This window comes from Eurosta solidaginis, chromosome 3 (genome assembly GCF_040869045.1).
Source record: "Eurosta solidaginis isolate ZX-2024a chromosome 3, ASM4086904v1, whole genome shotgun sequence".
Classification (NCBI taxonomy): domain Eukaryota; kingdom Metazoa; phylum Arthropoda; class Insecta; order Diptera; family Tephritidae; genus Eurosta; species Eurosta solidaginis.
This window is the reverse complement of record NC_090321.1, coordinates 102222507-102245312: the sequence shown is the minus strand read 5'-3', so window position 1 is coordinate 102245312 and position 22806 is coordinate 102222507. Positions and strand designations below refer to the sequence as shown.

At 35.6% G+C, this 22806-nt stretch overlaps 1 protein-coding gene across 12 annotated transcripts in view; it reads left to right on the top strand.

Moving 5' to 3' along the window:
• Rgk2 (Rad, Gem/Kir family member 2) overlaps nt 1–22806 on the top strand; it is a 694072-nt gene that overhangs the window by 86464 nt on the left and 584802 nt on the right. Inside the window, exon 2 of one of the 12 annotated variants that reach the window (XM_067772876.1) lies at nt 5982–6065. The exons of 9 other annotated variants lie outside the window; for them this stretch is intronic. The gene's annotated coding sequence lies outside the window, so the exon portion shown is untranslated. Of the gene's footprint in view, nt 1–5572; nt 6066–22806 lie in introns of all 12 variants that reach the window. 2 more of the 12 variants (XM_067772875.1, XM_067772874.1) reach the window with 2 other exon arrangements.

Here is a 22806-nt window from a genome sequence, read left to right as displayed (position 1 = left end):
ACGTAACGACGAGACTGGCGCAATGCAATCGTCTGCATTAGATAATAGTCATAGCCTGGATAATACTCACGTTCCTCCACCCAGACAATCAAATAGAAGACGGGGTAGACCCAATCGTTCTGGAAATACCCGTCGAAATAATGAGGTAGACTACACCGTAGTTCAAGGAATGATTGAACAATCCATCACCCGTATCATGTCAACGTTAAATGTTAACAATAACCCTAACTCCCAGCCAAGTTCTAGCCCTAGCAATACCCAAGGATTATTACCTGCGATTCGCGAGATTCAGTCGCCAGCGGTAGTTCCTCGAAAGGTTGCAAACACCATGCAAAAGTGGTATCTCCAATTCGATAGATCTTCTGAGGGGTTAGGAGTCGAAGAATTTATTTATCGCGTGAAGTCCCTCACGGATGAAACTTTAGATAGTGATTTTACTTCTATGTGCAAGAACATACATATACTTTTTGTTGGAAAAGCACGAGAGTGGTATTGGCGATACCACAAACAAGTCAATGATTTGGTCGAACATTTGTGTATCCCTTCGCCAACATTACAAATATTATCGTTCTGACTTTATGAGTCGAGAAATGGTTAGGTCCAGGAAGCAAAAGCCTGGTGAATAATTTTCGGCGTATTATGATGCCGTTGCTTCCCTAATTGACAAATATTCGGTCAGAATAAAGGAAGAAGAATTATTAGAGATACTTAAACATAACTTACGCCTAGAAACCCGACAAAACCTGTTGTACCAGCCGGTACACACTATTGGTCATTTGCGGCGTTTGGTCAAAATGGGTGAAAACTTGACACAAGAGCTTAGTGGACCAAACCAAATTTCAATAGACGCCAAGTATGTAGTCTGGATGAAGCAGAGCCAGTTCATTCCGACAATGAAACAACGGAAGTTGAGTTAGCAGCCATTGACAGTAGCCAAGCTAAGTTAAAGTGTTGGAACTGTGATGAGGTTGGCCATATCTGGGAAAACTGTCTAGCTGATCGTCGTATTTTTTGTTATGGGTGTGGTGCTCTTAATGTGTACAAACCCCAATGTCCAACATGCGTTCGGAAGTTTTCGGAAAACCGACGCACGGGTGCATCCAATCCCAGCCGGATGCCCCCGCAAGCATAAATAGTTTACTTTTGCCTTTATTACAAAGGGAGCCTTTAACAAAATTCTCATCCACACATGGGGAAAATATTCCCGAAAATGTAGCAATTCGATTTCGTGCTTGCGAGGAGCGTTTACAAAATTATTTGCAAGTGAGAAATCGAATCTTTAGTGATGTTAAACCCAAGATTTGTAAACGACATTTAAGACTGAAATCATTTTACGAAAATGTAAAAAGAAACCAACAGCTGTTAGTGTCAACAGTCTTTAGCAACCAAAGTGATTTGCGTAGCTACACCGAGGTTTCCTTCCTTACATTTACCGAGCTAGGTTTGTTAGATACTGGTGAAAATATTAGTTGTATTGGCTCATCGCTTGCGTCCGAAGATTTTACGAGGTTTCCTGAATTCAGACGGTTAAAGTCACATGCCACAACCGCTGATGGGGGAAAATAGCATATCATAGGTGTACTGGACGTTATTATGACCTATAAGTCTCTACAGAAGCCAATTAAACTATATGTTATACCATCTATCAAACAAAAACTCATTTTAGGCTATGACTTTTGGAAAGCCTTCGAGCTTGCTCCAAATGTCATATGTTCCCTCGAACAATTCCCTGATTCCATTACATCTGACGAAGTCAACTTTTACCCATTGAGTCAATCACAAAAGCAGCAGCTAGAAGAGTTCAGCATCTGTTTCCCAGTGCTTCGGAAGGTTTAGGTCGCACTACATGGATACAGCATGATATCGATGTAGGAAGTACGAAGCCTATTAAACAGCCTTTTTCCCCAGTAAGTCCAGCGGTGGAAAAGCTTCTTTATCAACAAATTGACCGTATGCTGGAACTTGATGTGATTGAATCTTCTGAAAGCGCGTGGAGTTCTCCAATGAGACTTGTTATTAAAGTTCGACTTTGCTTAGATGCTCGTAAACTTAACGATGCTACAAAAAAGGATGCGTATCCATTACCTAGCATCGATGGTATTTTTTCTATACTGCCTAAGGCAAACATAATTACCAAATTAGATTTAAAGGATGCGTATTGGCAAATAGAGCTCAGTCCCGAGTCTAAACATTTGACAGCCTTTACGGTTCCGGGTCGTCCGCTATACCAATTTAAGGTAATGCCGTTCGGCCTTTGTAACGCGCCGTCGACCATGTGTAGATTGATGGACACAATCATACCGCCAGACCTCCGACATTGTGTGTTTGGATTTTTAGACGATTTATGTATTGTGTCCGAAGACTTTTCATCACATCTGGCTGTTTTAGTTCGCCTCGCTGAGCAGTTTCGTATAGCCAATTTAACGCTCAACGTAGCTAAGAGTCACTTTTGCGTAACAAGTATTAACTATCTAGGATATATCATCGGCAGTGGAGGTATACGTACAGACCCTGAAAAGATAGCTTGCATCTTGAATTGGCCTGCGCCAAGAAATCTGAAACAGGTGCGAGGATTTCTCGGTGTCTGCGGATGGTATCGTCGATTCATCCACAACTTCGCCAAACTTACTTATCCCATAACGGAAGTACTTTCGACAAAGAAGAAGTTTGAATGGACATCCGAGGCGCAGCGAGCCATGGATCAGTTGAAACAAATATTGACCTCTGCCCCGGTCTTAACAAATCCCGATTTCGAGAAAAAGTTTTATTTACACTGTGATGCCAGCGATGTGGGTATCGGAGCTGTCCTAGTACAGTTGTCTGACGACAATGAAGAAAAACCCATCGCTTTCATGTCAAAAAAATTGAGCCGTGCCCAACGCAATTATAGCGTAACGGAGCGCGAATGTCTGGCAGTAATACTTCCCATTGAGAAATTTAGGTGCTACTTAGAACTTCAGGAATTTGAGGTGGTGACGGACCACTCGAGTCTTTTATGGCTGATGCGCCAACAAAACATATCTGGTAGACTCGCACGGTGGATATTCAGGTTGCAACAATTTAAGTTTTCGATTTCCCATAGGAAAGGTAAAGAACATGTTGTTCCGGATGCTTTGTCCCGGCTGGAAGAAGACGAAATAGCCGAATTGGATATGGGACTTGTAATAGACCTCGAATCAAATGCTTTTGACGACGATGCCTATGCAAAGCTTAAAGTTAAATACCAAGAAAACAAAGAGAAGTTTACTGATATCAAAATCGTAGACAAGTCCTTGTATATGCGTACAGAACATGCAATTGGTAATGAAGTTGAGGATAAGTATTCTTGGAAATTATGGGTTCCCGAAAGGCTAAGGAGCGATGTGCTCAAGCAGGCCCATGACAGTTGCACTTCATCTCATGCAGGTGTACAGAAGACCATTGAGAAGTTGCGGCGTTATCTTTTTTGGCCTGGTTTAGCAAAAGATGTACGCGCTTATATAGCTCAGTGCGACAAGTGCAAGGAGAACAAATCCACAAATGTAACTCTTCGTCCACCCATGGGTTCCCATAGTCAGACGTATAGACCGTTTCAACGGTTATATTGACTTGCTTGGCACGTATCCGCGCAGCAAAACCGGCCATATAGGGATTCTAATCGTCTTAGACCATTTCAGCAAGTATCATTGGATACAACCCCTTAAAAAGTTTACGTCTGCGGCCATCCAAGACTTTTTGTTAAAGAATATATTTCATAGTTTGGGTGTGCCCGAAACTATAGTCAGTGATAATGGCACACAGTTTAAGTCTAACGACTTTAACGCCTTCCTGACAGAGCTTGGTATTCATCATTTGTATACTGCGTTGTACTCCCCTCAAAGTAATGCTGCAGAGCGGGTGAATCGTTCACTATTATCCGCTATTAGGTCATACCTGAAGCATGATCAGACTGAGTGGGACATACACCTGACTAGTATTTCATGTTCCTTACGATCATCATTGCATCAATCCCTAGGGTGTTCTCCATATAGAGCTTTATTCGGATTGGACATGATAACGCATGGATCAGATTATAAGTTATTGAAGGAGTTATCGCTGTTAGAAGAGCCAGTAGTGCCGACTGCGCGATCAGATAATTTGGCCTTGCTTAGAAAAGATATTCAAGCAAACATACGAAAAGCTTATGAACGCAATGAAAAACAGTATAACTTGCGCTCAAAGCCGGTATCGTTCAGGGAAGGTCAAGAAGTCTATCGTCGAAATTTTGTCCAAAGTAAATTTACTCAAAATTTTAATGCCAAACTAGGTCCACTGTTTGTCAAATGCAGAGTTCGTAAAAAACTCGGTAACTGCTACTAAAAACTTGAAGATTTTCAAGGTAGAGAGATAGGTACTTATCATGTTAAGGACATTCGTAGTTAGTTCCCCCTAATACTCCGTCTTACGGTGTCGTATTATAGGATTTTATAATGGTCGCTTGGGCTGCAATATGTCTTTTTGCGTGTACCTATCCCCTTTTGAAATAAAATGTCTCGCATGCGAGAAATTGACTTAAGAACTTTATTGCCGCTCTAGGGCATTTAATTGATTACCTCTAGTAAAAAGGACAAATTGTCACCTATTGGCTGAAACGGGAACAATAATCGCTTGGATTTTTCCAAGGTAAATCTGTCCGAAACTTTCAAATGCTGAAATACGCCAGAGTTAGTTAAATATGTCTCGTAGGCTAGAAAAATTGCAAACAGTAGCAAAATCAAATCCTTCACGTCATTCTGTCTTAGTTTTATTACAATGATTGAAAAGACGCATTTAAGTGACATTAAACATTTTCTCAAACGAAGTTTGGAAAGTGTCAAAAACAGAAGCCAAAAGATAGGAAGTCCGAGGGTATAAAAGAGCCTGAACGGCTACAGTTAGCTCTCCTTCCTGTTTTTCATCATACCAGACGGACAGCTCCAGTAAAGATATTCAGACAGTTCCCGTAAACCACATGGGTTTTGTGTTCGCGTAATAAGGTAAGACATTTCCATTTAAATCTCCTTAGATAGGAAATTATTGTAGGGCATTTTTCTTCAATAGGCGTGACTACCATATAGGCAGAAATTCCTACCCACACTCATCGCCTCCTGACAAGTTGGAAGTCACTTTCCCATTGCACATAGGTGAGGGTGTGGAAACTTTTTGGTTACGAACCATTTGTATATATTGGAGCTGAGGAGCATCAAGAATGAGCCTCCACTAATTCCCACGCGACCAACGAAGATTAGGAATCTAGAAGGATCCTGGGTCTTGGTTTTGCCACCCCACCTCATTCAAGCACCATCAGGCGCACATGAAATAGGCAGCATTTTAGTCGCTGTTTGCCATCCACCACCCACTTGCAGAACAAATTAGTGCACAGTGTGACAAAAATTAAAATTGGTCATAGTGAAAAGAAAAAAAAAACATTAATAAAATAACATAAAATAATAAGTTTAGAGCAGTGAATTAAATGGAAAAAGCTAGGAAAAGTATTAAAAATTAGTGTTAAAGAGAAGATTTTGTAGAAAAAAAGAGATAAAGTTAGCTAGAGAAGGTTAAACGAAATTTATAGTAGTTAAAAGTAACTGAAAAGAACGATAGAAAGAAAGGAAAATTAGAAGAAAAAAATAAAAGAGTAAATGTGTTACATCAAAAAAAAAAAAAGTTAATTAAGAATAAGAATAATGATTAATTGAAAGCTACGTAAAAATGATATGTGAAAATATTTGAGTGAATAAGTGTGGCAAGCATACCTAATCCCGTCTTTCCCCGCAAAACAAAAGAAAAAAAATCAATAAAATTATTTAAAAAATTAAAAAGAAAAAAAAATTATAATAATATTTTGGTTAACAAAAATATTCAAATTAAATTTTGCGGCTACCGAACGGTTTTATGTGTCACTGTAAGCGAGCGCACTCCCTTACAGTGTAAGTCACATCATAGCCCAAAAACAAAACCAAAGCAAGAAATTTGTCAAACAGATATTCCAACTGCATCAACACCGCTGAAAGGCCTTTCATCGCTGGATTGCATCACCCACATACATACCTATCACAATAAAACATGTAAGTAATATTGTACCAATATCTTTGTTGCCTTTGTTATTGTTTAAATTTTTTGCTTTGATTTGCAACCAAGAAAAATCGGCATACTAGTGGGCATAATTACCCACATACTTTACAAACGTATGTACATACATCGGTACACCTGTTGTGCGTACTTATGTATGTAAATTCGTAAAAATCGTTTTGTAGCTAAAAAGGGTCTACATACCCGAGATGGGCACATTAAGTTAAAAACATGTACGTTCAATCGCTTACATTCCTTTTTCTTTAAAATTTAATTATTTACCATAATTATTTGGTTGGGTTGCGTTAATACAAACCAAACAACCTACTTTATTATGTAAAATGTATAAAAAATCCTAAAAAAAAAGGGGAAAAAAGAGAGACAATCATCATTATCATGTACAAAAGTACAGTCTATCGTTCTTCCGAACCAATTAATTTTTGATTGTAGTATGTTTAGTTAAAGTTCGTAAATTTTGCTACCAAACCTAAACAAAGAAAAAAAAAAACAAACAAAAAAAAAAAAGATTTTTTTTAATAATGTAAAATCAACCAAATAATTGTGGCATGCCCCTCTGATGCAAATATACATACATTTCTACATAGCTATGAACCGGCATATAATTTTTCTTGTACAAGTTTAACTAAATAGGAAAACAAAAACTTCATGTAAATACCTAAAGCAAAGAGGGCAACAAAAATTCGTTGCAGAGTGTAGCTTGTTGTTGGCTTATGATGCCCTGGTATATCCAGTAATTTCAATCGAGTAAATATATATAATTTTGCCATATGATGATTGAGTTACCTTTTGCTCATATGATCTTCCGCCCGTAAGTTTGTTTTATATTCTTTGTCTTTGCTCAAACCGGGTAAATTTAAATATACCTCGTAACAATAGATAATATTGATAAATTGTTATAGAGTACGTTTCTGTTCAACAATTTTCGATAAGTGTTGAAACTATAAAAGTTTAACACATTTTTAAAACGCATTTTTCGTGGAACTCCCCCCTTCCTATTAGTTTACCTACCTACATACACACTTATGCACGTAAATATGAATTTATTTCCGAATGTAAGTTAAAGAAAAACAAAAAAAAAACTTTTACCCAAAAATATAAGAAAATAAAGTCAGTTAGTAATTTTTATGACGCCCGGGTATTTTCAGTAAACTACCTATCGTCAATAATGCTTTTGCCAATTGATCTGCTGTACTTTAATGATATGAATTTATTTGGATATTAATGTTCTAACGTACATGTTACGTCATTCATTTGGTTAATAGTTTTTGAAAATCATGTTAATTTATTTAAATCAATTTTTTACGCTAGAGAATGGAAAGTTTTTCTATTCAATTATGGTTTCGGTCCAAAATTTTCAACCCGCATGGAAGTTATAAGCCTTAAGAGAAAAAAAAATAAATTTATTATAATTGTTGAAAATACCATTTTGTTATGGAATGCACCCAGCTGATCTTAGTCCATGCACATACACATTTATGTACTTACCTATAAACATATCCTAGTTGTAGTTGAAAAAAAAAAAGAAGAAGGGAAAAATCGAAACAAAAAAAACAGTGTTACCTAAATATGACCCCAAATATAAGTAAAAAAGCGTAAGCTAGTGTTTTTTATGATAGCCTGGTATGACTAGCCACCTAAAAGAGAGTTAAATTATAATCAGTATAACTAACAACTTTCTACATAAGCCGCTAATAAGCGTGTAATATTAGGGCTGTCCTAAAAAGTGTATATATTTTAGTGACGAATATTAAGAACTAAGGTTAATCCTAAATATCTTTCCATTAAGGATTGAATTTTTGATTGTAGTCGAGCAATTAAAATAAACGATGAATTGTTATCAACTTGAAAATATGGATCTGTAAGTTTTTGTATGTTCCTGGAGGCAAATGTGTTGATGACATAAAAGGTAGTATACGTTTTTTTTTCGGGATCTTCGAATTCCATTCGCATCAAAGATCATGGTAGGGTAGGGTAAAGACAGCGAGTGTCGACTATCAGCTTAGACCTCGGCCCAATATTCACGTAAACAGATGTCCGCTTTCACCTCCTTAGCATTTAAAGTTCGTTGTTTGGTTCTTTTGAGTTGGTTAGTTACCGATCTCGTTTTTTTTGTTTCCTTTCGTACATATGTATCTAGTTTTTGAGTAAAGGGAGTGTAGCTCCTGTATTTAGATTCTGGTTTGGAGTCCTAAAATTAAACTTTATGTAATGTCGGTTGAGACATGGCAAAAACCCACCCCATCCCGAAAGAGCTACTGTCAAGAGGACTCCCCCGCCGTGACCTCTCAACTGCCTGTGTGGTTACCAGAATTCCACCCAAGGGTAACGTGCCTCTTCATATGTGTATGCGTACATGTATGGGGAATCACACACACATACAAACATTATATACCCCTTCTCTTCGGGGCAGGTTACAAACTGCTGGTTAAAGCGATAACTTTTCCCATTATTCAATTGGTATAAATGTAAAGGGTAACTTGTAAAATAAACTATGTCAAAGATGTACGTTTTTGGATTTCTTTTACCGATTTTATATGCCTGCATGTGGTTATAGAAACGTTCAACATTTATATTATTACATACAATGTATACAATTCCCTTATGACAAAATAAAAATTGTATCATATACAACTTAAAAACTTCGCCTTTGTGTGCTATATAATAGTCCTTTTTATATAAAACTCCCTTACATTCTATTTTATCAGAAACTAGTAAGTTATCATATTCTATATTATATGATGAATTTGTGTTTTTTAATACTTCCATATCTTGTATTTTTAAATTCGCTTTTTTGAAACGGCGTTGGGATACCTCCTTCGTATATAACTAAAAAGATACAATATTTTAGGGACAATTTAATAGATAAAGAGCGAGATGGATTTACTCTTGACCTAATTGTACTTAAATACTATTTTTCTTCCTTATGTTTTGCTTCAAAACGCATCACCCAAGTATATTTCAAAGGTCCGCATTTTGAAATTGCTGTAGGATAATGAACCATAAAGTGATGCTTAGGTTTTAATGACGGCCCATATAATTTTACGTACAATTTGTGGTGCAATTCTATTTTCTTTTCTAAAGATTTCAAATCTTGTACAGTAAATTTATTTTGAAATAATAAATCTATAATTTCCAAAAGTTTTGTTGGTAAAATCCAGTGTTCATTGCTTTCTGGCACCAAATCAAATATCATTAGTGGCAGAAAGTTAGCAAAACAAAGCATTTCACTAGCGGTCATTTTTAGTTTAAAACTTTTTAGTCTGTGCATATCCAATGGTACCGAGAAATTCCCTACCTCTATTTCATCATATGGACAAAGTTGCTTTCTACTATTAATTGTGACTAAGCTCAAAATTTTACTGTCGATCAAGGCCAAGAGAACTTTGGGAATATCATAGACACAAACGCCTTCCAAAATATCGTGCATCAAGTCAAAATAAAAGTTTTGTGCTACATGAAAATTTGTTAGTTTGTTTAATATACAATTGGTTTTGATGCCGGTTTCTAAAAAGTTTTCGGATTTTAAATCATTTTCATATGTAAATTTATTTCTCAAAAATTTTTTTATTTCAATAAAGTCTGTTTTCATTTCATTATTACTCCGTCGGCAAGATCGGCAAAACCGTTTAGATCTGAATGAACTTACAAAGCCAAGAAATGAATTTAACCCCGAATTGTCTCCTAAAACTAGTCCTGTTACGAAATAAACTTTTTTATTCCGTTAGGCGTATCAATTTCAATGCCGTTTTCCAACTGCTTATGCTCACGCAATATATGGTAAAATACCGTTTCATGATCATGAGATTTTAACAAATTTGATGAAATAAATGCAAATGGAAAAATAAAATCTAGCTTAGACAGCAGGTATTGAGGTATCATTGGAAACAAATAATAAAATGCGCAAATAGACTGCAGATGAATTCCTAGAGTATTGTTCATTTGAAATTCATCTAAATACAGAAAAAATGGTATTACAATGTCATCAGATAGAAACTTTTTTGATTTGTTCGCGAATGTATCAGAATTTATAAAATTTGAGAAAGATTCGTTCTCCAAAAGCGTTTTTTGATTGTCAATTGTCGCGTTAAGTATGTTCGGTAGTTCAAAGAAAGACTGAAACTGGACGTTACTGATGTAAATATCAATCTTTTTTGGAAATAAAGACGAATTACCTCTTACAATTCTTTGTGAAATTTTGCTTGACAAAACATACGATTTCGGATCTTGATATAATTTCATTTCTCTTAAATCTTTTAAAAACCGATACTCAGAATCAATATCCTTGAATGGCTCAGTACAGAAATTAGAAATGCATTTCAAATCTTCATCTATGTCAGGAGCGTCGGGAAGTGAGATAAGTTTAAGTATATTTGAAACTGATGAAAGCAAATTCAAGACCATTCTTTGGATAGCAACGACTTGATTTCTAGGCAAAAACGAATGTGCATGTAGTCGAAGTGTAAAAGTTATAGCTTCTTTTTTAAGATTTTCTATATGTTCTTGTATTTTAACGGTTTAAAATTATCAGCTGAATTTTTTCCATATAATGGCGTTGTACATAAATTTAGATTTGAGTTTTCATAAATAGGGGCTTGTGCGATACTTATAGGATAAATGCCCTTTACGCATGAATGCACTTTACATAAATGTGCTTTGAATGTGTTATATATATTAAATAATTGGTTACAATTATTTACTTTGCATTGTAATGGGCTATTTCGCGATAAAAAATGGTCATATTTTAGATGTCTTATTAATAAATCTACAGTAATCATAGTTTTGTTACATTTGAAGCAGGGATACATCTTGATAAGCAGTTTTTACTTTGTTTCCTAATAGTTTCTATGTATTTATTTTAAACTACGTTTCAGTTTTCATAAAATTCAACAGTGCCGTCAAATTTGAGGATTTTGTATCATATCTAGTGTCGATTTCAAAAAAGAATTTCTGAATAAATAACCATGACAATTCAGATGCGATTGGATACTTTAAATTTAATGTATGGAATATTTTGAAACATGTTACCAAGGATTCAATGAAGGAGTTTAACTTGTATAAATTTTTATCGAAATAAACAAAAAACGACTTCAGATTGTATGAACTAAATCCTTCTACAATTATAAACAGCTGAACTGTTGAATTTTTTGAAACATTTTTTTCAACAATTTCGGCTATTTTCTGTTCGTAGTTGCTGACTGAAGACAAATGTAGAACCAGGCTTTCTTGTGCGTCCAGTATTGTTATTTTCTTTCTTTTCTCCTTCGGGCCACCCTTATACCAGGAAGTGGGGGGTAAAACAAATGGGAACAAGGTTGTTATAAAGAAGTCCGATGAATCTGTTACGTAAAATTTAATTGGAAATGGTTTATTTAAAAACAAATCACTTTATCTGTACTTACCGTGGTTTTCAGCAAGCTGCAATTCAATTAGTAGCTTTTTGCAACTTTCATTGTGCAAATTTTGTCGGTAATAAAGCTCGATTTTTGTTTTAAAAACAACCCACTTGCTAAATAGGATCAGCTCTTTCCCCGGGTATATGATGTTGAAATCGACCTTGAACTTAAATATTCCAATATAAAAAACAAAAATTAACTAGAAACGCAAATATATCTTACCAATTCGATAGCTCTGCTATCGCTTTATTTGGGCCATTCGCTAAGGAACTCCACCGAACCAAGCGAAGTCAAATCTTTCCGGCGCAAATGAAAAGTTTTATGCCATTTGCCAATAACAGCTTCCCAGTCAGAAACGTCTCGTTTAAGCTCTGCCTTTAAAGCACTTTAAATTTTCACATGGAACTCTGGCTCCAGCTCTATATTGGCATCAGGTGTGTTGGGAATCTTTAATCGCTTTGCTCGGCTGTTTGTATATTTCGCGTACAATTTTCCACGTGCATTTTTTTTCCAGTCCGGGGAATAAAGTAAAATTCCTGTTAAGTATAGGAAATAAGGAATTTATAAGGGGTATTCCATACCAAATCGACCACTTTTGAGCCCGACCCCTTTAGATTTGGCTGAAAGTTTTTCTGCTTTTTCTACGTTACGAAAGACGTTTTTCAGAATTTTTTAAAATTGTTTCATCCAACTCAAAAAAAGTTATAAATTTTTGAAGAAATTCGCTCTTTTTTTTTAAATGCTACAACCTTTTCAAAAAATAAAGAAAAATAAAAATTACAAACTTCGAAAAATCAGCGAACTTCGAAAAATTGGTGAGTTTTCTCGAAAAACTGCAAAATTTCATATAAGATGAACTTTGAAAATTGTTTTTGTTATTATTTCCGAAAAGTACATTTAAACACAAAAATTTTGGAAAAAAAGATCCCAAACGGTAAATTTTTGAAAAAGCTCTAGTATTTTGAAAAAAAGATCGCTTTTTTTCAAAAATTCATAACTTTTTTTGAGTTGGATGAAAAAATTTAAAAAAATTCTGAAAAACGTCTTTCGTAACGTAGAAAAGGAACAAACACTTTCAGCCAAATCTAAAGGGGTCGATTTGGTATGGAATACCCCATAAGTATAAAGAAATATTTTGACGCCATACAAAGTCATTTACCTTAGCTTCACGTTCTCCAGGAAATATTGAAATTATTTGGTCCACGATTGCAGGATAGTCGGAAGTTCTAATGGTTATATCTTGCAATTTGCTTCTTCCACTACTATCGTGATTAGTTGCTCCCTTTGAGTATTAGTTAAACCAGAGTGATTCTCGTAGTAACTTAGAATGCTCCTGCCTTTCGAACAGCTTTTTAAAATGGTGCTGATGTCCTGAAATTATAGGAAATTTTAAAAATAAATACGGGTAACAGAAAATAGTGATTTACCAGCAATGAACTTTTGTGTATTTGCGTGCTGGATTCCGATGAATATGAGCTCTGCGATTTTTCCAACCAAGATACGACTCTGGACTCTACCGAAATTGTTTCGTCACCAATATTGAACTAGTAAGGACGAACGTTTTAATGTTATGACAAGATTATTTAGCTACGTGTGTCACCTCGGATTTACGACAAGTACAAAGTTTTTCCCTGAACTCAGCTCTCAATCCAATATTGGAGATAGCATCCTTAATGTCAGACTTTTAAACGTATTTCAAACAGCGCTAAATCACTCCGTTCGCTGGAATAACTTTAATTCAATCAAAGAAATTGAATTCAAAGAATTGAACTTTAGATTTTGGCGAGGAAATCTGACATTCCCGCCTACGTCTGATCGGCAGCCATAAACGGAAGAACAAGAAATCGATGGCAGAGCAGTCAGACAAAATTTAAAATTTGATTTTATTTCGATTCTTGTTACTAATACATACACACTTTTCGTCTGGCCACGTACGTATAGGCCAAAACTAACACAATCTTATAACTTAGGCGAGGAAACCTTCCATTCCCTCCTACTTCTCATCTTAAGCAAATTTCTCTAATTTATTTTGCCAGAGATTTTGTAGAAAAGAAATCCTATCTTATCCATCATCACCCCACCCCATCCATCCATCTTTTAAAGTTTTAAGGAAGAAGAATTATTTGTAGAGAAATGTTTACTTCACCAGGCGCTCATAAAAATTAGCGCGTGTCCGTCAAAAATATGAAACGAATTTTTTGGTGTTCGTACGGACGCATGTATGCAACTCCTTTTACGCAAAGAATTTTACGCTTGAGGGTGAGTATAGCCATCTCATATTTCGCACTTTAGAAATAGTAGAAAAAATCTTTCGTTCCCGCCTTCATCTGATCGACAAACTAATTACAAAAACCCATTGATGCAACCAAAACATTTGCTTATTTATATATTTTTGCACAGCCTTCATATGCAACTAATGCAAACAAAGTATAATTCAACACTTGTTTTGGCAATTGTTATTAGTTTTCAAACACCAAAAGCTTGTCCTTGTTTTGGTATCTTTGTTTACTTTTTAATTTTATCACACACTGCTTCACTATATATGTACATACATATGTACACAGTTCATTAGCTTCACCTTTGTTTTGATTTGATGGAAACCAAAATATTTGCTTATTTATATATTGTTGCACAGCTTTCAAATACAACTTATGCAACATAAATATACTATAAACACTTATTTTGGCAACTTTTAACAACATTAAAACACAAAACTCACACTTTTTCCATGTTTACATATCTTCTTCTTCCATATTTTTGCTTCTTCCAAGCACTTCACAATTTCTTTGTATCACTTTTAAACTACAATTTTAAGTTTTCTATCATTTCCCGCACATTAATTTATTGAAAAATACTTTAACACGTTAAATTTCATTCAATTATTAAACATTTTTTGCACTGAAACGAAAACAAAATTACGAGACCGACACTGCTTGACATCAAAACAAAACTTCACGAAAATCTCGAAAATTCAATTAGAATTCGTTTTCGACGCGCGGTGCGAAAGGCGAGCCAAGGAGTATGGTGAACTCCACTACCCTGCTCTTTCAGAAAATTTTTGTTTTCTCGCTGAATTTTGAAGCAACGAGTTCAACCTTCTTATAATTTCAATTTCTTTGATTCAATAAAGTTGCATTGACAGTTTTCCAGTAATGTTTTACTTACATCTTAAGCATTCAAATAAGCAGTCTAACTGGAATAAATTTAATAGTTCTTGTAATTTTTCGTCATCAGTTCGTTCGCTTTGCACATTAAACATTTTATTTCTGAATGGAATAGAAAGAACTAATAAATATTTCAACGTATAAATCATAAAATGTTCGCGTGAAAAACATCTATCTACCGGCATTCATAAACATTGACATGCAAATTAGGGTAGCATATGGACGTCTGTCCATACATGTTTTTCATGCAAACAAACACTTTTTTAAGAAGATTGATTTCTGATTGAGTATTATTTTCACACTTACCAATATCATTAGGTAATATAATTTGCAATTTAGTTCACAACTCCTATTCACTCCAAGTACACAAAACCTGACCAAAGGTAATCAGAAAGAAAAGCAACATTATTTGAATGTAAATGAATATCTTCTGAAGAAAATATTCGTGTATAAACATGTACATATTGTACCGGCATCCATACACAGTATGCACATACATACTTACATACGTACGTAGAAGAATCAACGAATGTTAAGAAACGCACATAGTTTTAGTTCTCGGCTCGTTTAATTACATCTAATTTATGTATGTGCATATTAAAGTGTATGAATGTCTGCCCATACACGTTTTACACGCAATTTAAGATTATTGTTTTCACATCTTACCAATAATGTACTTTAATTTTTGATATTCGGTCGCACGCCTTATTCACTCAAAGTATACAAAACTTCTCATAATTGACAATTTTGCAGTTATCCACGCCAATGACATCCTATGGTTGCCAATGTTGAAAAACTAAAATCTTTGAGAACCTGGTTCATTTTTGATAACAGCACTACCTTCAAATATAATTTCATAATGCGTGAATATTATACATTCTATGCATATTTTAGGCATTTTTTATTGTAATTACATATCTTAGAAAAATAAAACGATGTTAGAATGCTCACTTTTTAAATATTTCAATATAAAATGAACTAGTGAAATCCCATTTTGAGACTATATGGTATTCACTTACCATTATCACGTCACTAGTCTCTAAAAATAAGTCGCTAATTTGGGATCGGGTTCTGAGCAGACTGAAGAACCGGCTATGGCTGGTGGCTTTGGCTTCGACTTGCACTGTTGTTGCACTGCTATTTGCTTGTTTTGTGGTTGCGTTAATTGGGTTTCGCCGTGCATTAGAGCACTGATTACAGCGGTATTTAACACTTTTGCCTTTCATATACTCAATTTCAGCGGCCGTCATTTGTACACACACCGTAGAAAATGCAATTGCACTCAATGCATACAATTTTGTTTTGGTCAGAGCAGTCGATTTTACCTTTGCACAATACGCAATTCATGTTTATATTTAGTTATTTATAGATTTAGCAGGAAAACTTTATGTATATAGCAATGCTTATGAGAAATTGGCGTTCTTATAAATTGTTTATTTTATACTTTTAACACTGTTGCTGTGTATACTAAGCGCGCACCCCATAGCACAAAGCAAACACGTACGTACTCGGTGACGATCAATTGAACTACTTAATGGAGAACATTGTGAAGAGAACGCAGGAGCGCCTGCAATTCATATATGAGCACTGCCCACGACATTATACATATGTATGTATAAGATGAAATTAAAGACTTCAACGCCAGACTTTTCAGCCTCTATGAATAGGTCTCTTGTATGTATTGAGCCTAATTATCTCTATCGGTGCCCTAGACATGATCTCATCCAGAACCATATTTAAACATAACAAGTAAGGCAGGCTGAGTTCGGGTGGTACAGAACATTACATACTAACTGAGAGCTTTGGAGACAAAATAAGGGAAAATCACCATTTAGGAAAATAAACCTAGGGTAACCCTGGAGTGTGTTTGTATGACATGGATATCAAATGGAAGGTATCAAAGACTATATTAGAAGGAAATGGGCCATAGTTCTATAGGTAGACGCCTTTTCGAGATATAGCCATACAGGTGGACCAGGGGTGACTCTATAATGTGTTTGTACGATATGGGTATCAAATTAAAGGTATTAATGGGGGTTTTAAAAGGGAGAGCCCCCTGGGTTGTATATGTGAAGGCGTGTAATACCACGAACAGTAATCGCTCTCTCACAAGACAGAATGTGTAGAATGGGTTTGTACGATATAGGTATTGTAACGATTTTTAGTGGTATTCCTCTTATTTGCAACATTCTAACGTTCGAATCACTAAACTGTTGAATAAATAACTCCACTATTCAATAATGCAAAATGGACTTAATGGACCTTTTATACTGTTTGGTTTCCTCGTTGACATATTTCTAGGCACTTCTATTTCTAGAATTTACTAGTTAGTTATCAACTATAAATTTCTCAGCTACAGCTACAGATGCACTATTTTATAGCTTCTCAGTATCTCAGATTTATGTATGTGTTTGTGCGTTATTCTCCGCTGCTCGTTCGTACATATGTGTAGACATAATGATTGATTCGTTTATGTAGGTACAAGTGACAACTTGCTTTATTGTTGTTGTGGCTTCATTTGCTTAGCATCAAACTAGTGATGTATCGCTTAGTGTCACTAATATTCGTCACACTGCCCTCCACCTATGTCTGATCGTCCCGATCAGACAAATCTCTCAATCTAACCGCTGCTAGCCTCTCCAAATTAACCACCCTTCTATTCCATGGTTTCCCAATTGTTTGTATGCGGTAGATGACATCACTGATCCTCTTCACAAATCTGTACGGGCCTTCCCAACTGCACCGATATTTGGATGGAACACCTTTCGGTCGGTGAGGGTTGTATAGCAGTACCAAATCTCCCTCGAAGAATCCTTCCGAATTAAAGTTCTTGTCGTACCTGTGTTTCATCTTACTACTCATAACCCTGGGCCGTTCCCTCACACTATGTTCTTTGGCCAATGAAGAACTATTTCGCAGAGCTTAATCTTGAAGTATTGATTTTTCATCATCAGTATCGTCTTGACGTTTCACAATAGTAGTGCGCGCTGGCTTGAATCCAACCTTGCATTCTTTCTGGGAAATTTTTTCAGTCATTTTAGTGCGTCCATTAGGATTTGTCAATGCCAGTATTTTTCCATTCGTTCCATCAACCCTTGCCCGATCTGCTGCCTTTGACTTTTGTGGTTTTTGTCGAATCTCTTTCACCAGCACTCGATTACTGCTGAACCCTTTTTCCAAACTGAAGCTAAGTAGCACATCCTGGTTCTCAAAGCGAATAATTCTTCTCCGCATATCGATACTGATGTCATGGTCAACTAAGAAGTCCACTCCCAATATGACTTCATCAACAATCTCCGCCACAATGAATTTGTGTAGAACCATGACCTTTTAAGACTTCACATATCACTTCTCCCTGGGCTTGGTTATACTCGCCTGTGACCGTACGCAACCTTGCTCCAGGTAACGGTTTTACTCTCCTCTGGACCAAGTCAGATCGGATTAAGGAATGAGATGCGACCGTATCTACAGTCAGTACATGCTGCTTGCCATCCACATTTCCTTTGACGGTAAGACTGCTCGAGTTTCTTCCAATTTGCGAGATAGATATCACAAGACATTCAATATCTGGGGAAAGTTTTCGTTCTTTACATCTGACACGCTCTTGCTCATTTCCTCCAGATTTGCGTTTACGGCCACCCTAATGCTCCTTGTCATCCACATTCCCTTTGACGGTAAGACTGCTAGAGTTTCTTCCAATTTGCGAGATAGATAGCACAAGACATTCAATATCTGGGGAAAGTTTTCATTCTTTACATCTTACACGCTCTTGCTCATTTCCTCCAGATTTGCGTTTACATCCACCCAAGTTGGAAGTACCAGGACCAAGATCGCAATGACGTGCAATGTGACCGGGCTTCCGGCATTTGAAGCATTTGATAACTCTTGCACTCCGCTTTTGCGATCCTTTCAGCGCCTCCAATATTGCGCTTACCCACTCTGGCCTTTCTATTTCCTCACGCCGTGCTTTGAAAACTGGCTTACACAGAAGCGAAGCTGTTTCCTGAATCAGAGCATGTGATACCGTTTCTGTGAATGTAGGTTTTGGGTTTGCGTATGTTGCTCGCTTCCTTTCCACGTATCGTATGCCATTTATAAAGCTCTGGATTTTTACCCTTTCGGTGTATTCTATAGGTGCGGCCGCATTCGCTAAATGTGCCAGCCTTTCAACATCTGACGCAAACTCATGAAATGTTTCACCAGGCCTCTGGATTCGTTTATGTAGATACAAGTGACAACTTGCTTTATTGTTGTTGTGGCTTCATTTGCTTAGCATCAAACTAGTGATGTGAGTATCACTTAGTGTCACTAATATTCGTCACAGTATCAAATGAAAGGTGTTAATGAGTATTTTGAAAGGGAGTTGGCCTTAGTTCTAAAGGTGGAGGGCTTTTCGAGATATCGCCATAAAGGTGAACCAGGGGTGACTCTATAATGTGTTTGTACGATATGGGAATCAAATGAAAGGTGTTAATGAGCATTTTAAAAGGGAGTGGGCTTTAGTTCTATAGGTGGACGCATTTTCGAGATATCGCTATAAAGGTGGACCAGGGGTGACTCTATAATGTGTTTGTACGATATGGGTATCAAATTGAAGGTACTAATAAGGGGTTTAAAAGGGAGCGAACCTTAGTTGTATACGTGAAGGCGTTTTCGAGATATCGGACCAGGGTAACCCAGAACATCATCTGTCGGGTACCGCTAATTTATTTATATATGTAATACCACGAACAGTATTCCTGTCATGATTCCAAGGGCTTTGGATTTGGCCCTGCTTAACTTTTTCATTTTCTTCTACTTAATATGGTAGATGTCACACCCATTTTACAAAGTTTTTTCTAAAGTTATATTTTGCGTCAAAAAAGCAAACCAATCACCATGTTTCATCCCTTTTTCGTATTTGGTATGTAATTATGGCATTTTTTTAATTTTTCGAAATTTTCGATATCGAAAAAGTAGACATGGTCATAGTCGGATTTCACCCATTTCTAATACCAAGATAAAGTGATTTCAGATAAGTACGTGAACTAAGTTTAGTAAAGATATATCGATTTTTGGTCAAGTTATCGTGTTAACGGCCGAGCGGAAGGACAGACGGTCGACTGTGTATAAAAACTGGGCGTGGCTTCAACCGATTTCGCCGATTTTCACAGAAAACAGTTATCATCATAGAAGCTATGCCCTTACCAAATTTCACACGGATTGGTAAATTTTTGTTCGACTTATGGCATTAAAATTATCCTAGACAAATTAAATGAAAAAGGGCGGAGCCACGCCCATTTTGAAATTTTCTTTTATTATTGCATTTTTTTGCACCATATCATTACTGGAGTTGAATGTTGACATAATTTACTTATATACTGTAAAGATATTCAATTTTTTGTTAAAATTTGACTTTTAGAATAATTTTTTTTTTTAAGTGGGCGTGTTCATTATCCAATTTTGCAAATTTTTATTTAGCACGCATATAGTAATAGGAGTAAAGTTCCTACCAGATTTCATCATGATATCTTCAACGACTTCCAAATTACAGCTTGCAAACTTTCGAATTACCTTCTCTTAAAAATTGGGCGTTGCCACCCCCATTGTCCAAGATTTTACTAATTTTCTATTCCGCCTCATAAAGTCAACCCACCTACCAAGTTTCATCGCTTTATCCGTCCTTGGTAATGAATTAACCTCAAAATTTACTCAAGTTATCGTGTTTACGGATGGACGGACATGGCTAAAAGAATTTCTTTTTTCGCCCTGATGATTTTGATATATAGAAGTCTATATCTATCTCGATCAGTTTATGCCGTTACAGGGTACCGTTATGCGAACAAAATTAATATACTCTGTGAGTTCTGCTCAGCTGAGTATAAAAACGTGTCAGCTGACACGACCTATCTTATGAATGTGCAATGTAAACGAAAACTCACCGACGTTCAACGCACGTACGTACGTAGCCCGGAACGTAGAAATCAAAACAATTTTCATTTTTTCCATAATAACGTGTCAGCTTATCGCTCTCTTACTAGACAGAGTTGCCTAGTAAACTTTTTTTACCGTTTGCAGTTTTTATGCAAAATCACCTAATTAAAATTTGAACTATTCTGGAAATGATTCGAAATAATTATGTAAAAGTGTAGATTATAAACATGTAATTTATTTATACTTATTTAATATTAATTCCAGCCTTTTACAACATCAACAATTAAAATAGAAAAAGTCGATGTTCCCATAAGCAATTGAGCGAAATTTATGCCCGTAGTGGCAACGAAGAAATGTGGCGATTGACCTGTTTGAAAGCGTGCTTATGGATACATCAACTTTTTCTATTTTAATTTTTGATGTTGTAAAAGGCTGGAATTAATATTAAATAGGTATAAATAAATTACATGTTTATAATCTACATTTTTAAATAATTATTTCGAATTATGTCCACAATATATCAAACTTTAATTAAGTGTTTTTGCATAAAACTGCAAACGGTCAAAACTTAGCGCGCAAAAGTTTACCAAGCAACTCTGTCCAGTAAGAGAGCGATCAGCTGACACGTTCTTACGGAAAAACTCAAAATTGTTTTGATTTCTATGTTTCGGGCTACGTACGTACGTGCGTTGAACGTCGGTGAGTTTTCGTTTACATTGCACATTCATAAGATAGGTCGTGTCAGCTGATACGTTTTTTGTACGTACGTTCGTGGGTAACTGCAGCTTAAGAATATGTGTCAAGCAAGTCTGGCTAAATTGAGCTATGGCGCGCCGATCACTGCAATACATGTTCACAATAGTATGTGCACTGGATTTTTTTTTTTTGTAAAAATACAAATTAAAATTTTAAATATCTAAAAAGTGTTTCTTTCAAGATAAAAAATGTCGTTTGACATTCGCCCACTAAACTTACTTCTCAAACATTAACCTTTAGCACAATATATTATATTTTCGGAGTAACTATAAAAACTACAAAAAATGAATTTCACGACGATCAATTTCATCGCTTGTAGTTATAGGAAAGGTATTTTCAGTGCTTCCAAATTGCTGCGTTCTTCGTTTTTTTTGAGATGCGTTAGCGATATCTCCGAAACCCGTGGACCAAAAAAAAATTTTTTTTTGTATGAAAAACTACAAACGATTTAAAACGTATTTCAAAAAGAAAAAACCCAAATTTGCTTAATTGCTTGGTTTCCGCAAAATGTATTATATTTTCGGAGTAACTATAAAAACTACAAAAAAATTAATTTCACTACAATCAATTTTATCGTTTGGAGTTATAGGAAAAGTACTTTTAGTGCTTCCGAATCGCCGCGTTCTTGGTTTTTTTGAGATGCGTTAGCGATATCTCCGAAGCCTGTGGACCAAAAAAAAAATTTTTTTTCGTATGAAAAACTAAAAACAATTTAAAACGTATTTCGAAAAGAAAAAAACCAAATTTACTTAAATTGCTTGGTTTGCGTAATGTATTATATTTTCGGAGTAACTATAAAAACTACAAAAAAATTAATTTCACTACAATCAATTTCATCGTTTACAGTTATAGGAAAAGTACTTTTAGTGCATCCGAATCGCCGCGTTCTTGGTTTTTTTAAATGCGTTAGCGACATCTCCGAAGCCTGTAGACCAAAAAAAAAATTTTTTTTTCGTATGAAAAACTAAAAACGATTTAAAACGTATTTCGAAAAGAAAAAACCCTAATTTGCTTAAATTGCTTGGTTTCTGCACAATGTATTATATTTTCGGAGTAACTATAAAAACTACAAAAAAATAAATTTTACTACAATCAATTTCATCGTTTTTAGTTATAGGAAAAGTACTTTTAGTGCATCCGAATCGCCGCGTTCTTGGTTTTTTTGAGAGGCGTTAGCGATATCTCCGAAGCCTGTTGACCAAAAAAAAAAAATTTTTTTTCGTATGAAAAACTAAAAACGATTTAAAACGTATTTCGAAAAGAAAAAAACCCAAATTTGCTTAAATTGCTTGGTTTCTGCATAATGTGTTATATTTTCGGAGTAACTATAAAAACTACAAAAAAATTAATTTCACTACAATCAATTTCATCGTTTGCAGTTATAGGAAAAATACTTATAGTGCTTCCAAATTGCTGCGTTCTTGGTTTTTTTTGAGATGCGTTAGCGATATCGCCGAAACCTGTGGACCAAAAAGAAATTGTTTTTCGTA